The sequence below is a fragment of the Lupinus angustifolius genome, chromosome LG02, assembly GCF_001865875.1.
Source record: "Lupinus angustifolius cultivar Tanjil chromosome LG02, LupAngTanjil_v1.0, whole genome shotgun sequence".
In the NCBI taxonomy this organism is placed as follows: domain Eukaryota; kingdom Viridiplantae; phylum Streptophyta; class Magnoliopsida; order Fabales; family Fabaceae; genus Lupinus; species Lupinus angustifolius.
The window spans coordinates 16,518,272-16,528,493 of NC_032010.1; positions in this window are offsets into that span (position 1 = coordinate 16,518,272).

Sequence of the window (10,222 nt, forward strand, 5' to 3'; positions counted from 1 at the left end):
TGAATATGATTGGTACATCTAGGCTACCAAATGGTTTATATGTGTTGAAGACACCTAAATTCAAACATTGCATCAACATTTTTGTTGCTAACTTTCCTAATATCCCTGATTCCTGCATTTGACATTATAGACTTGGACATCCATCATATATGTGTATGGATACAATGGAAACTGATTTTCCCTTTGTCTCTTTTAATAAAGATCATATATGTCATATCTGTCATCGATCAAAGAAAATAAAATTACCTTTTCCTTTAAGTCATACTCAATCTTCACAATGTTTTGATTTAATCCATGTTGACATATGGGGACCTTTATCTACCATCTCTATACATGGTCACAAATATTTCTTAACCAATTGATGACTATGGTAGATTTACTTGGATATTCTTAATGAAAACTAAAGCTGAAACCAGTGGATTGATACAAAATTTTGTCCTCATGGTAGACACACAATTTTGTGTCAAAGTGAAAATCATTAGAAGTGATAATGATCCTGAATTTGCAATGAAATCCTTCTATTCTACAAGAGGAATGCTTCATCAGACCTCTTGTATATACAATCCACAACAAAATGGAGTGATAGAATGAAAGCATCAACATCTCTTGAATGTAGCAAGAGCTCTTCTAATACAGAGCAATTTGCCAAAACTTTATTGGCCATATGCTATTAAACATGTTGCTTATGTTATAAACCTTCTGCACACTCCTATTTTACACAAAAGATCTCCCTATAAGATTCTATATAAAAGGCATCCATATCTACATGTCCTAAAGGTCTTTGGCAGCCTATGTTTTGTTAGTACTCAAGCTCATCATAGGACCAAATTAGATCCTATAGCCAATAAATGTGTTTTCTTTGGTTATAAGGAAGGATTAAAATGCTTTGTTATTCTTGATTTGACCACTAAGGCCATAGAAAGCAGTAGATATATTATATTTTATGAGAATGGTTTCCCTTATAAGTCCTTTGATGAACACATACCTCAAGACTCTCACAATGATGAGTCAAATAAGAAGTATAGGATTTATGATGATACTTTTGTCACACACACATCCTACTAATCTACCTCAAGGTGAAATAGATCATGAGGACACCTACAAAACTTATGAATCACCAGGTCTGTCTTCACAAGATACTCCTCACACTCAAACCAATGAGCCAAACTTAAAATCTCAATTAAACAATCATACTTCTGTTAGAAGAAGAAGTAGTAGGACCACAAAGTTACCTAGATACCTTCATGAATACCATTGTGCTCTTTTAAGTAATAACACTTTTCATAAGGCTAGCAGTAGGTGCCCTTTATCATCCTACTTAAATTATGACAATTTTTTCAAACATTCCAAAGTTAGAGCCTTGTTCCTCATTGTCCAACATGAACCTAAAACTTACTCTCAAGCAGTAAAGTATGCACATTGGCAAGCTGCAATTGATAAAGAAATTGCTGCTTTACAAGAAAACAAAACATGGATCTTAACTGACTTACCTTATGATAAGGAAGCTATTGGATGCAAATGAGTTTTTTATTCATAACTGGTATCTTAAGAAATTAGATGTTAATAATGTTTTCTTACATGGTGATCTAATGGAACAAGTGTATATGATCATTCCTCCTAGCTTGAAGGCTGATAAGCCTCATCAAGTGTGCAAATTAGAGAAATCCTTGTATGATTTAAAACATGCAAGAGTAATGCTTCATCAGACCTCTTGATCTACACTCCACAACAAAATGGAATGGTAGAAAGAAAGTATCAGCATCCCTTGAATGTATCAAGAGCTCTTCTAATATAGAGCAATTTGCCAAAACTTTATTGGACATATGATCTTAAACATGCTGCTTATGTTATAAACTTTATACCTACTCATATTTTACAAAAAAGATCTCCCTATGAGATTCTATATAAAAGGCAGCCAGATCCACATGTCCTAAAGGTCTTTGGCAGCCTATGTTTTGTTAGTACTTAGGCTCATCATAGGACCAAATTAGATCTTAGAGCAAATAAGTGTGTTTTTCTTGGTTATAAGGAAGGAGTAAAAGGTTTTGTTGTTCTTGATCTGACTACTAAGGCCATAGATATTAATAGATATGTTATATTCTATGAGAATGTTTTCCCTTATAAGTCCTTTGATGAACACACACCTCAAGACTCTCACAACGGTGAGTCAAATGAGAAGTATAAGATCTATGATGATACTTTTGTCACACACACACACACATCCTATTAATGTACCTCAGGGTGAAGTAGATCATGAAGGCACCTCCAACACTTATGAATCACCATGTCTGTCTTCACAAGATACTCCTCACACTCAGACCAATGAACCAAACTTGGACTCTCAATTAGAAAATCCTACCTCTTTTAGAAGAAGCAGTAGGACCACAAAGTTGCCTAGATACCTTCATGACTACCATTGTGCTCTTTTAAGCAATGACACTATTCCTAAGGCTAATAGTAGGTACCCTTTATCAACCTACTTGAATTATGCCAATCTTTCCAAACATTCTAAAGCTAGAGTCTTGTCCCTGACTTTCCAACATGAACCTAAAACTTACTCTCAAGTAGTTAAGTCTGCATATTGGCAAGCTACAATTGATAAAGAACTTGTTGCTTTGCAAGAAAACAAGACATGTATCTTAACTAACTTACCTCATGATAAGGAAGCTATTGGATGCAAATAGGATTTTAAAATAAACTCTCAAGCAAATGGTAGCATAGAAAGATACAAAGCTAGGTTGGTTGCAAAGGGATACAATCATATTGAAGGAGTAGACTATTGGGAAATTTTCTCTCCCGTGGCCAAAATCACTATTGTAAGATTGCTTTTATCCTTGGCTTCTATTCATAATTGGTATCTTAATCAATTAGATGTTAATAATGTTTTCCTACATGGTGATGTAATATAAGAAGTATATATGATCATTCCCCCTGGCTTGAAGGCTGATAAGCCTCATCAAGTGTGCAAATTATAGAAATCTTTGTAGGGTTTAAAACAAGCTAGTAGACAATGGTTTATTAAGCTTTCTGCTTTCCTTTTAAAACAAGGATATCACAAAGCTAAAGGGGATCACTCTATGTTCATAAAATGGCCATCAAAGGAATTTATCATAGTCATTCTTATATATGTAGATGATATCATAATAACTGGTAACAACATCTGAAATCAACCACATCAAGCTTCTATTAGATAGAACCTTTAAAACTAAGGACTTAGGGGACCTAAAATACTTCCTTGGCTTTGAGATTTCCAGAAACAAGTCTGGAATATCTATGAACCATAGGAATTATCCACTAGAAATAATCTTTGATGCTAGTATGATTGCCTGCAAACCAACATCTACACATATGGTTCATGACACTCACATATATCAAGATAGTAGTGATTCTTATCCTGATCCTGCTGCATATAGGAGACTAATTGGTAGACTTATCTATCTCACTAATACAGGCCTGATATTAGTTTCTCTATTTCATAATTAGCTCAATTTATGGCCACTCCTACTAGTACTCATCACACTGTAACATTAAAGGTGTTGAGGTATCTAAAAGGATCACCTGCTTTAGGATTGTTCTTTCCTTACAATTCCACTATTCAGATTAAAGCCTATAGTGATAGTGATGGGCCCTGACGCCCAGATACTAGAAGATCAACAAGTGGTTATTGTATTTATTTAGATAAATGTCTCATATCATGGAAATATAAGAAATAGAAAGTTGTTTCTAGAAGCTCTTGTGAAGTTGGATATAGGGCAATGACCATTACTACTTGTGAGATTACTTGAATAACTTACTTATTGCAAGATTTGCAACATGCTTATTCTTTACATGTTCTATTATATTGTGATAATCAGTCAACTATCTACATTTCTTCTAACCATATTTTTCATGAAAGGACCAAATATATAGAGTTGGATTGTCACACAATAAGGAAAAAATGTGCGACAAGGCAAATTAAACTCCTACCAATTCCTTCCAACCTTCAGCTTACAGGTGCAATAACCAAATCTTTAGGAGTGCAAGATTATGTCTTCATTCACTCTAAGTTGGGTCTCATCAATACATGTGCCCCATCTTCTGGGGTATCAAACAATGTTAAGTTAACTTGCTAGTGAAAACTGATGGTGATCATGTGCCAAGTAAGGGTCATGATGTGCCAAGCTTTACTAATCATACTCCAACTTACAAGCCTTATAAATCTATTATGCAGGCCAAGCTAGCTAATACAAAAAGAGGAGTTGCAGCTGCTAGAATTGGAATTGATGTTGCAGCTACTGGAATTGGAATTGATGTTGCAACTCACAGGCCTTATTCTCTCCAAAGCATATATATTACAGTAATTATTAATGGGTGGACATCTTTTGTCTTAACAAGTGTACCACTATTTGTAATTGATTAGAAAAATACTTAATAATTAAAATTTTAACAAATAAATATATTTTCTTAAACGATTATAAACAATAATACATAGAGTTATACACTTTTTGTGAAACAACATATATGTTCTTCCATTAATAAAGTTAGCATGATGAGATCTACTATCTATATAATAATGCAAAGGGCTGATGTTATTATGAAAATGCCTATCTCCTATGGTTAAAACCTAGCTTTTTAAACGGTATTTTAGTAACTGCATAGTATTTCTTGAGGGGTTAAAGTTATCCTTATGGAAACAAGTAGCTTTTGTTCCATTCATTTTCAAAATTTGAAAATTCCTACAATTTCATCATATTCTTTTCCATTCATTTTTCAAACCCCTTTCTTTTTCTTTCTCCATTTCCAATCTAAACCTTCTTTTCCATTTTTTTCTGCCACACCCTTCTTTCTTCATCCTACACACAATTTCTTCATGCGTCAAAATGGTGATTTTTCCTTATAACTTCCTTTTATGTTTTTGCTGTTAACTTCCTCATCCTTGAAACTGACCCATGGATTTTGATTATCAGGTATGTTTTATCATCATAACTTATTTCGAATCTCTTGGGGTTATCTTGGGAATGCATATTAATTTGTTGTTATTGAAAACATTTTTACCGGAACAAACTTATGTATTGCTTTCTTAGTTCATCATTTATTAAAAAGATAACAATTTCTTCTTTTTTGAGTTCAAGATAATAATTTTGGTATGATTATTTCATATTTTATCAGTTCAAAATAATAATTTTGGTATGATTTTCCATTACAATGGATCATCTAATTTTGTGTTGAAATATGAGTAGATACACCTGGAGTGGTTTCTGTTTTTCCCAATTCTAAAAGAAAGTTGCACACTACTCATTCATGGGACTTTTTTGGGCGTTATGAATAATGAAGCCATGGAGATTCAAGGACACTCCACCAAAAACCAGACAAACATCATTATGAGTTTCATTGATACAGGCGAGGAGTCTTAGCCTTCACATTTAGGATTAAGAAATGCATTAACTATGTATAAAAACTATATATTATACTAAGTTGATTTTATTAGGAATTATTGTTTTAAATACTACAAGTATGATGAACTGTTGAGTACTTGAGTCAATACTACTCAAGGTTATAGTTCAAGAAATACAAAACTAAAGTATTAAAGACTGTCTCATTTAATACTGGAGGGAGTGGTCATAAATTTCCACACTTTTTCTGTATATTGTTATGAATTTGTACAGAGATAAATAAGCTCCAAATGGAGCTTTTTTTTTATAATTTTTTTATAAATGTTTTCCCATAATTTAAATAGTGAGTAATATTATCTATTTGTGTTCTTTAGTATGCTACAAAAGTTTTATATATTCTTAATCATATATGAAAAGGTAGGTTCATCTCTAGCTTTGTTCTACTTACTCTTAATGCTCATAAAATCTCTAACTATGGACACAAGTAACTCGCAATCATTTCAGAAGAATTTGTTGGAATCAAGAGAATCATACATTATCACCTATGTAGGTACTCTTTCATACCACAATACATATCACATGCACTAGATTTACATTTCATCAACACTAAGTTTAATATTTCCCTTATGGTGATACTATCTCATACTTCAGTTGTAATATATTGTTAAATTTTTATTTGATAAATCTTTTTTCTTGCTTTTTTAGTTCAACATTGACTACCCATGTAACATTTTTTACTAGCAAGTTAGCATGTTTTTGACCATATTATGTATTCCTCTTACGAATTTTGTTATATATTAATTCATGCTATATATATATATACTTAAGTTACACTACCAATTATGTTCTATTTTTTGCAATGCTATGATTAAGCATTAATAATATTCTTTGTTTTACCCATGCTATGATTAAGCATTAATTCATGCTTTTTTAGTTTAACATTTACTAATCATGTAATATTTTTACTAGCAAGTTATCATTCTTTGGCCAGTTTTGCTTAATGAAGCTTATTTAGTTCATTTAAAGTTGAAGATAACATTTTTTTTCTCCATTTCAATGATTGCATGTTAGTATTTTTTTTAGTTACAGTTTTAGTTACACTAAACTTGATGTTCCTTGCATGATTGCAAGTGAACATCCCTCATTTTTCATAACATTGCAAAGAATGAGAAGGTACCACTAAAAACTATATTTTAATTACACTTATGATTGTTTGCCTTCAATTTCTAACTATTCTCTACTTTCCAACTTAACTAAGGATATCTTCAAAGAACTTACTACCGGCTTATAAACTTTACATACCCTTTAACTAAGTTTAGTAATTTCCTTTAACTAAGAGAATCATGTGTTGAGAGACTTTATTCTAGACACATGTAAGAAACAAGTAGCAATTAATAACAATCAAAGTTTTATTTTGCATTGATCAATAAACTTGCTCCTTTGAGCATGTCATCCTCATTGTCAGTTCTTTTCTTCACATCAATATCATCCAAGTAAGTTTTGCCTCCTTTTTCCTAAATACTTGCTATTTGTTTCTACAATTTTATACTTATGATTCTATAAAGAAGTTTTATATATTAGTAAATATATTTAAAAAAAAGGTAGGTTCTTCTCTATTGTTGGAATCAAGAGAATCATACACTGCAGCCTACTTTTGTAGACTCACTACAAAATAAAAGGAAAATGGACACACCAATTCAGCAACACTAAGTGAAACCGTGGCAAACTTAAAATTGAATCTCAAAATTGGTGTGTATCTGGATCGGGCCCGTTGTAAAATAAGTATGGAAATGGTCCATACTTTCATCTCTCCATTCTTACTGTGAGAAAAAACTTCAGCACCTCACTTCTTCCATCATCGTAACTTCTCCCATCATCGCTTTGAGTTTCTCCAAATATGCATCCTCATTCTCTCATCGCTCCTTCTTATTCACATCTTGCAATAGATTCGCTTCCTACATCGAGTCTTCCCAAAGCTCCAGTTTCCTCAACCGTGAACTCCTTGCAGATTTGAATGGGTGATTTCTTGAGTTGAAGCCATAGGTTAGAGCTTCTTATTGTTCTAATTTTCTTCTTGACTTACGAAATTTGAATGAGTGATTTGTTAAAATAGAGAAAATGTAATGAGAAGTTGGGGTTTGAGATATTGAATTGTAAAAAAAGGGCTTAATTGAGTTACCACAAGATTGAGATGAAATCAATATGAAAACATAGAACAAATAGTCGAAGACGACAGAGAAATAGTGAAGGAGACGAATTCGATTTATCCCCTTATTAGCTTTTGTTGTATGTGTTTAGGTCACTTAATTAGCTTAAGTCTTGAGAATAATTGGAATTTATTTCCATTTTCTTTAATCCAGGTTGCTATGCTAACATGTTTTATCCTCAAATTTTTTCTTTCTCCTTTATCTTCAAGGCTTTACTCTTGAAGATGCTCCAGGATTGTCAGTGAAATGGGACTTCGATATTCATTCAATTTGGGGCCAAATATGATGATTGAGAGTGGTGCTTTCAAGGGAATTATAAAGTTCGTAGGGTTTTGGATTTTCTCTTCAATCATTTGTTTGCTTCAATTTTACCTTTGTTCACCTTTCAGCATATGTTATTACTTATTTGCATTTAGGATGGTTGATACTTCGAAGCACACCATGTGGTTGATAAAATATTCATTTGAGTGCAATTATGGTTTTTGATGGAATGTGATTTGAAATTGAATAAAAATATTTTATATATACTTTTATTGAAGTAGCTAGTTACGTCAATTGAACTCAGAGTTCAACTGTTTGAGCCTATTGCAGCTTTGTCATATCAAGGTTCTATATCATTTTAGTTGTATGAAAATGAAAATAGGTTATGATGAAGGTATGTGGTAATTAAGTTTATTAGTTTTAGTTTCCATGTATTTTGTTGCAGCTGTTTGATTTATTCATGGATTAATTTGGAGCTTGGGAACATGTGAAGGAGGAGGTAGGATAGTTTCTCAATGGATCTGCGGGATTTCCTTCTTCGTGATCGAGTCTTGAAGCTTTACAAAGGCACAAAATGAAAAATGTTGATTGCACAAAACCCATACTCTCATATATATGTGTCAGTATCAGAGTGTATGTATGCAGAAAACAAGACAAATTTTTAACTTTCATCAAACAAAATCATTCATTATGATGATGTGAATTGATATGTGTGTTTGTGTATACTATAATTGGTGTAAAACTAGTATGCAAAAGCTCGTGTGCAAGTAGCAGTGTTGATAGTGTGGTCATAAATGTGATTTGTCAGGATGAGGTTGCAATGGAAGGGGAGACAGGGAAATTAAACATCTTTACAAGTTTAATCAATTATTGATATTGTTATTGAGACTCTTCCAGTCACTCTCTATTTGTTATTGAGACTTCTGATATTAATAATAAATATTATTGATTTTGAATCTCAAGAATTCTGTATTTTGAAATTCCAATAGTTCTTGATTGTTGGAACTGATATAGGTTGTCCTGCAGATTGGTATACTTAAAAATTCATGTGAAGTCATGTTGAAGGAATTGAAGAAATGGATGAAGCCCGAAAAGGTGATGCTGAAGTGATCAAGTGGGCAAGACTAGAAGTTCCATGTGATTATGCGTGAAATTTTTACTATAGAAATATTAAATGTTATAGTTGTTCATTTTTTTGTTTTATTTTTTGTTGTTGATTGCACTGTTTTATAGTCTTTGATGAACTTTCACCTTCTAGAACAACGTGATGATTTTCATTATTATGTAAATAGTAGTCAGGATGAGAGTAGAGCTAGCCAAGGTAGGCACTACTCTTTTTTTGTGATTGTTGTTTGTGCTTCTTTTAGCTTGAGAGGTTCTTATACTATGTACTACCGTGTAACAATGACACTTTAGCAATGGATCATCTTTCACAAGTGAGTGGACCCAAGACATATTCAGTTCATCAATATCTACAAGCATTGTAGTTGTAGCTATCATTAATGGAGCATTGGTGCTTCAGAATCCAAAAGAAGTAGTTTTCCTCAGCTTATTCAGCTCTTCTCCATTTATGGCCCAGAATAATTTTCCATCCGGAGATCCCCAATCATAAAAGGTATACTTTGCTGCTTCAGGGATTGTAGGAGAAGAAAGCTCGGAATGTTGGTTCACCACACCACATTCGGCTCATCCGGAATGTTTTTTCAATTTTATCATAAATTCTAATAGAAATATAGAATTGGGATTAGGATGTGGTATTTGTTAGTTTAAAAACAAGTCTCAAATTACTCAATTGTTTGTCAATGTAGAAAAGGAAAAAGCCTTATGAGAACATATGTGTCTATTCCAATGGTACATGGGTACGTGACAAGAAAAGCCCTCTATATAATGATACCACTTGTAGAAAGATCAATATCAAACAAAGCCAAAATTGTATAATCAATGGAAGGCATGATTTATATTATCTTTACTAGAGATGTAAACCAAGTCAATGCAATCTTCCAAGGTTTGAACCTCACACTTTTCTCCAACTCATTAAGAATAAGCATGTAGCTTTAGTTGGAGACTTTATTTCTAGGAACCAAATAGAGTCCCTTCTTTGCATGTTACCCACTGCTTCAACCCCTAAATGTTTCAAACATCATGGTTCTGGTAGGTGCAACTTTGCTTCTTACAATGCAAACCTTTTCTTAATTGTAGATTTGCTACCCTTGCAGGTGTTATCAAGGAAGCAATCAATACATTAAGGAGTAATATTGTTAATGCATTTATGTTGAACCTAAGAGATAATAGGTGATTTAACACTCAACATTTCCAATTTTATACTTTCACCGAGACTAGACTTCTGAGCTTAAATTGTTGCAGTGTTGGTCTTTTCCCAAA